The sequence below is a fragment of the Phoenix dactylifera genome, unplaced genomic scaffold (assembly GCF_009389715.1).
Source record: "Phoenix dactylifera cultivar Barhee BC4 unplaced genomic scaffold, palm_55x_up_171113_PBpolish2nd_filt_p 002722F, whole genome shotgun sequence".
NCBI classification, from domain to species: Eukaryota; Viridiplantae; Streptophyta; class Magnoliopsida; order Arecales; family Arecaceae; genus Phoenix; species Phoenix dactylifera.
The window spans coordinates 5,001-10,716 of NW_024069859.1; positions in this window are offsets into that span (position 1 = coordinate 5,001).

Below are 5,716 nucleotides of genomic sequence, written 5' to 3' on the forward strand. Positions count from 1 at the left end.
TTGGGCCGCGCATGGGCATGCCATGGCTTTGGCACGCTGGGCACCGTCTTGGCCGACCTTGGAGGCACTTGGCCAAGCATTGGAGGCCTTGGCTTGGCCTAGGCTTGGCCAAGTGTGAATGGGCTTGGCCTATTGCGAAGAGTCACGGCAAAGGTTCGACCGAAGCTCGCGGCGCCCCGGACGGAGCCAGGCCGCTCCCGCCTTTGCCGCGGCGCACGGGCGCCGCCGCCGTCCGGCCGTCGCGGCGGCCGCGCACGGCACTTCGGCTTCCTCCGTCGGCCCTCTCGGGACGCGCGACCCGTGCGACCGGGACGCGTGTCCGGGCCGTTCCCGTTTGCAACGCTCCTCGGTACTTTGGAACGCTTGGGGTGGGCTTTGGGCGGATGCCCCGCTGGGGTGGTAGGGAGGGGGGGCTGCTGCCGCCGCGGCGGGCCTTCCGCTCCACTCCGCACAAGCCCGCCGTGGGCACTCGCTGCGGGCGTGCCCGGCACCGTTCGTCCTCGAGGGATTCGGCCCGTCGGCTCGCTCGGATGGGCCACGCGCAGCGGGCCCACGACGGAGCCGGCACGCTCCTTCTGCTGGCGCGGCGCTCGGTCTATGCCTCCGGCCGGCCGTTGCGGCGGCCGTGCACGGCGCTTCGGATCGGTCGGCCCGTCGTCCCGTCCCTGACGAAGTTTTCGCGGCCGCGCGCGCGCGGAGTTGGATCGGCCTTACTTGGTCCGATCCTTCGCCCTCGCATGTTGCGTGGGCTCGGTCCCGTCCCGTTCGGTGAAATCTTTGTCCGCTCTGGTGCGTCCCTGTGGGTTCCTTTGTCGGTTTTGCGGGTTCGGCCGGGCCTTCCGTGCCGGCCCGTCGGCTCGCTCGGATGGGCCCCGCGGAGTTGGCCCACGACGGAGCCGGCACGCTCCTTTCGCTGGTGCGGCGCTCGGTCTATGCCTTCGGTCGGCCCTTGCGGCGGCCGTGCGCGGTGCTTCGGATCGGTCGGCCGGTCTTCCCGTCCCTCATGAAGTGTTCGCGGCCGCGCGCGCGCGGAGTTGGATCGGCCTTACTTGGTCCGATCCTTCGCCCTCGCATGTTCCGTGGGCTCGGTCCCGTCCTGTTCGGTGAAATCTTTGTCCGCTCTGGTGCGTCCCTGTGGGTTCCTTTGTCGGTTTTGCGGGTTCGGCCGGGCCTTCCGCGCCGGCCCGTCGGCTCGCTCGGATGAGCCCCGCGGAGTTGGCCCACGACGGAGCCGGCACGCTCCTTCCGCTGGTGCGGCTCTCGGTCTACGCCTCCAGCCGGCCCTTGCGGCGGCCGTGCGCGGCGCTTCGGTTCGGTCGGCCGGTCTTCCTGTCCCTCACGAAGTGCTCGCGGCCGCGCGCGCGCGGAGTTGGATCGGCCTTACTTGGTCCGATCCGTCGCCATCGCATGTTGCGTGGGCTCGGTCCCGTCTCGGTGAAATCTTGGGCCGCTTTGGTGCGTCCCTGTGGGTTCCTTTGTCGGTTTTGCGGGCTCGGCGCCGGGCCTTCCGCGCCGGTCCGTCGGCTCGCTCGGACGGACCGTGCGCAGGTGGTCCCCGACGGAGCCGGCACGCTCCTTCCGCTGGCGCGGCGCTCGGTCTATGCCTCCGGCCGGCCATCGCGGCGGCCGTGCGCGGCGCTTCGGTTCGGTCGGCCGGTCGTCCCGTCCCTCACGAAGTTCCTGCGGCCGCGCGTGCGTGGAGCGGGATCGGCCTTACTTGGTCGGATCCGTCGCCCTCGCCTGTTGCGGGGGCTCGGTCCCGTCCCGTTCGGTGAAAGCTTTGCCCGCCCTGGTGCGTCCCCGTGGGTTCCTTTGTCGGTTTTGCGGCCTTGGCGGCGGGCCTTCCGTGTCGGCCCGTCGTCTCGCTCGGACGTGCCGCGCGCAGTTGGTCCCCGACGGAGCCGGCACGCTCTTCCTCTGGTGCGGCGTGCGCTCGCAGCCTCCGGCCGGCCCATGCGGCGTCCGTGCGCGGCGCTTCGGATCGGTCGGCCCGTCGTCTGGGTCCCTTACGAAGTTTTGCGCGACCGCTCCTTTGTCGCCGGTCCCCTGTTAGGGCTGACCGAGCCCTCCGTTCGCCCCCTGGCCCGTCGCATGGGCCCCCGGCGCCTCCGCGGCGCCCCACCGAAAACTGTCACGACGCGCATCCAGCGCCGACGAGGTCGCAGGTTACGTGCGGCAGCCGGGGGGCTAGGCCGAGCGGCGGCGGGCCCGCCCACGGAGGGGCGCGGGGAGGAGCGCAGCCGGCACGCGGTGCGGAGCGGCGGCGGCATGCCGCCGGGCGGCCGACGGCTCAACCGTGCCCGAGTCCCGCGGGCACCGCGTCGCCCGGCCGGCGCGAGCGGCGGCGGGCCCGCCCGCGGACGGGCGCGGGGAGGAGCGCAGCCGGCACGCGGCGCGGAGCGGCGGCGGCATGCCGCCGGGCGGCCGACGGCTCAACCATGCCCGAGTCCCGCGGGCACCGCGTCGCCCGGCCGGCGCGAGCGGCGGCGGGCCCGCCCGCGGACGGGCGCGGGGAGGAGCGCAGCCGGCACGCGGCGCGGAGCGGCGGCGGCATGCCGCCGGGCGGCCGACGGCTCAACCATGCCCGAGTCCCGCGGGCACCGCGTCGCCCGGCCGGCGCGAGCGCACGAGGGCGGGAGGCAACCGGGCGGCGCCTGCGGAACCGGATGCGACGGCCGGCGCCGCACGGCCCCGACGGGTCCGCACCGAAGACCAGCGCGGTGCGGATCGACCGCTGATGAGGTCAGAGGTTACGTGCGGCAGCCGGCCGGCTGGCCCGAGCGGCGGCCGGCACGCGACGCGGATCGAGCGGCCCCGACGGCTTGCAGCCGGGCGGCCGACGGCTAGGCCGTACCGGAGTCCCGCGGTCGTTCGGGCGAAGGGGCGCATGCTGCGGGAAAGGCCTGCGGCGGCGAACCGTCCGCCCGACCGGCCAAGCCTTCCGCGGCGGCGCGCACGTGGCGGCGCGGCCGAGATGACCGAGCGAAGCCCCGGCGATGGGCGGCGCGCACGTGTCCGTGCGGCCGAGATGACCGAGCGAAGCCCGGGCGGCGCCCGCCGTGCGCCCTGCCGGATCGCGCCTTCCGCCGGCGCGCAACGCCGGTCCCGCGTTCCGGCCGCGGGAGAGGCCTGCGTCGGCGAACCGTCCGCCCCGCCGGCCGAACCTTCCGCGGCTGCGCGCACGTGTCCGTGCGGCCGAGATGACCGAGCGAAGCCCCGGCGTCGGGCGGCGCCCGCCGTGCGCCCCGGCGGATTGCGCGGCCCGCCGGCGCGCAACGCCGGGCCCACGTTTCGGCTGCGGGAAAGGCCTGCGGCGGCGAACCGTCCGCCCCGCCGGCCGAACCTTGCGCGGCGGCGCTTACGTGTCCGTGCGGCAGAGATGACCGAGCAAGCTCCGGCGATGGGCGGCGCCCTCCGTGCGCCCGGCCGGACCGCGCTGGCCGGCGGCGCGCAACGCCGGACCCCCGATCCGCGTGCGAGCGGCGAGCGTCCGGGCGGGCCCCTTTCGCAACTTCCCTCGGTACTCTAAACACCCCTTGCCTCTCGGTCTTCCCCCCGACCCTCTCGGTATTTGCTCGGATATGTGCATGCATCGTCCCTCGTTGCCTTCGGTTATCCTCCCCGGGGTGGGCTTTGCGCCGACGCGCCAACGGGGTGGTAGGGGGGCTGCAGCCGCGGCCGCCGTGTTTCGCCATCCGCGCGTGCGCCGCCGGATCCGAGTGGAGGTCGCGGGCGACTCGTCGATGCTTGTACTAGGGGCGCATGCCGGCAGCCCCCCGCGGGGTGCGGGACCCCCGATCGGCGTGCGAGGGACGGGCGTCCGGGCGGGCCCCGTTTCCAACTTCCCTCGGAACATTAAAACCCCCCGACCCCCTCGGTCTTCGCTCCGGCCCTATCGCTATTGCTCGGATATGTGCATCCACCGTCCCTCGTTGCCTTCGGTTATCTACCCCAGGGTGGGCCTTGCGCCGATGCCCCGATGGGGTGGCAGGGGTGGGGCTGCCGCGGCCGGCGCGTTTCGGCATCCGCGCTCGGGGGCTCGGACCCGAGTGGAGGTCGCGGGCGGCTCGTCGATGCCTGCACCGGGAGCGCATGCCGGCAGCCCCCCGCGGGGCGCCGGACCCCCGATCGGCGTGCGATGGACGGGGGGAGGGGCGGGCCCGGTTTGCAAATTCCCTCGGTACTTTAAAATCTCACGGCCCTGTCGGTGCTCCCTCCGGCCCTATCGCCACTGCTCGGATATGTGCATCCACCGTCCCTCGTTGCCTTCGGTTATCTACCCCGCGGTGGGCTTTGCGCCGATGCCCCGATGGGGTGGCAGGGGGGCACGCTCTAGGCCGTGCCACGGGGCGCGGGCGCCGGCGCCGTACGGCCCTCGCGGCGGCCGTGAGCGGCACCTCGGCTTGCTCGGTCTGTCCTCCCGGGACGCGCGACCCGTGCGACCGGGACGCGCATCCCGTGCGACCGGGACGCGTGTCCGGGCCGTTCCCGTTTGCAACGCTCCTCGGTACTTTGGAACGCTTGGGGTGGGCTTTGGGCGGATGCCCCGCCGGGGTGGTAGGGAGGGGGGGCGGCTGCTGCCGCGGCGGGACTTCCGCTCCGCTCCGCACAAGTCCGTCGCCTCGCGGCGGGCGCGCCCGGCACCGTTCGTCCCCGAGGGAGCCGGCACGCGCCCGCCGAGGCCCCGGCGCATGGGCGCCGCCGCCGGCCGTCCGCGCGGCGGCCGTGCGCCGGCTTCCTCCGTCGGCCCTCCCGGGATGCGCGACCCGTGCGACCGGGACGCGCATCCCGTGAGACCGGGACGCGTGTCCGGGCCGTTCCCGTTTGCAACGCTCCTCGGTACTTTGGAACGCTTGGGGTGGGCCTTGGGCGGATGCCCCGCCGGGGTGGTAGGGAGGGGGGGCTGCTGCTGCCGCGGCGGGACTTCCGCTCCACTCCGCACAAGTCCGTCGCCTCGCGGCGGGCGTGCCCGGCACCGTTCGTCCCCGAGGGAGCCGGCCCGCGCCCGCCGAGGCCCCGGCGCATGGGCGCCGCCGCCGGCCGTCCGCGCGGCGGCCGTGCGCCGGCTTCCTCCGTCGGCCCTCCCGGGACGCGCGACCCGTGCGACCGGGACGCGCATCCCGTGCGACCGGGACGCGTGTCCGGGCGGTTCCCGTTTGCAACGCTCCTCGGTACTTTGGAACGCTTGGGGTGGGCCTTGGGCGGATGCCCCGCCGGGGTGGTAGGGAGGGGGGGCTGCTGCTGCCGCGGCGGGACTTCCGCTCCACTCCGCACAAGTCCGTCGCCTCGCGGCGGGCGTGCCCGGCACCGTTCGTCCCCGAGGGAGCCGGCCCACGGAGGGAGCCGTGCGCCCCGGCGGATTGCGCGGCCCGCCGGCGCGCAACGCCGGGCCCACGTTTCGGCTGCGGGAAAGGCCTGCGGCGGCGAACCGTCCGCCCCGCCGGCCGAACCTTGCGCGGCGGCGCTTACGTGTCCGTGCGGCAGAGATGACCGAGCAAGCTCCGGCGATGGGCGGCGCCCTCCGTGCGCCCGGCCGGACCGCGCTGGCCGGCGGCGCGCAACGCCGGACCCCCGATCCGCGTGCGAGCGGCGAGCGTCCGGGCGGGCCCCTTTCGCAACTTCCCTCGGTACTCTAAACACCCCTTGCCTCTCGGTCTTCCCCCCGACCCTCTCGGTATTTGCTCGGATATGTGCATGCATCGTCCCTCGTTGCCTT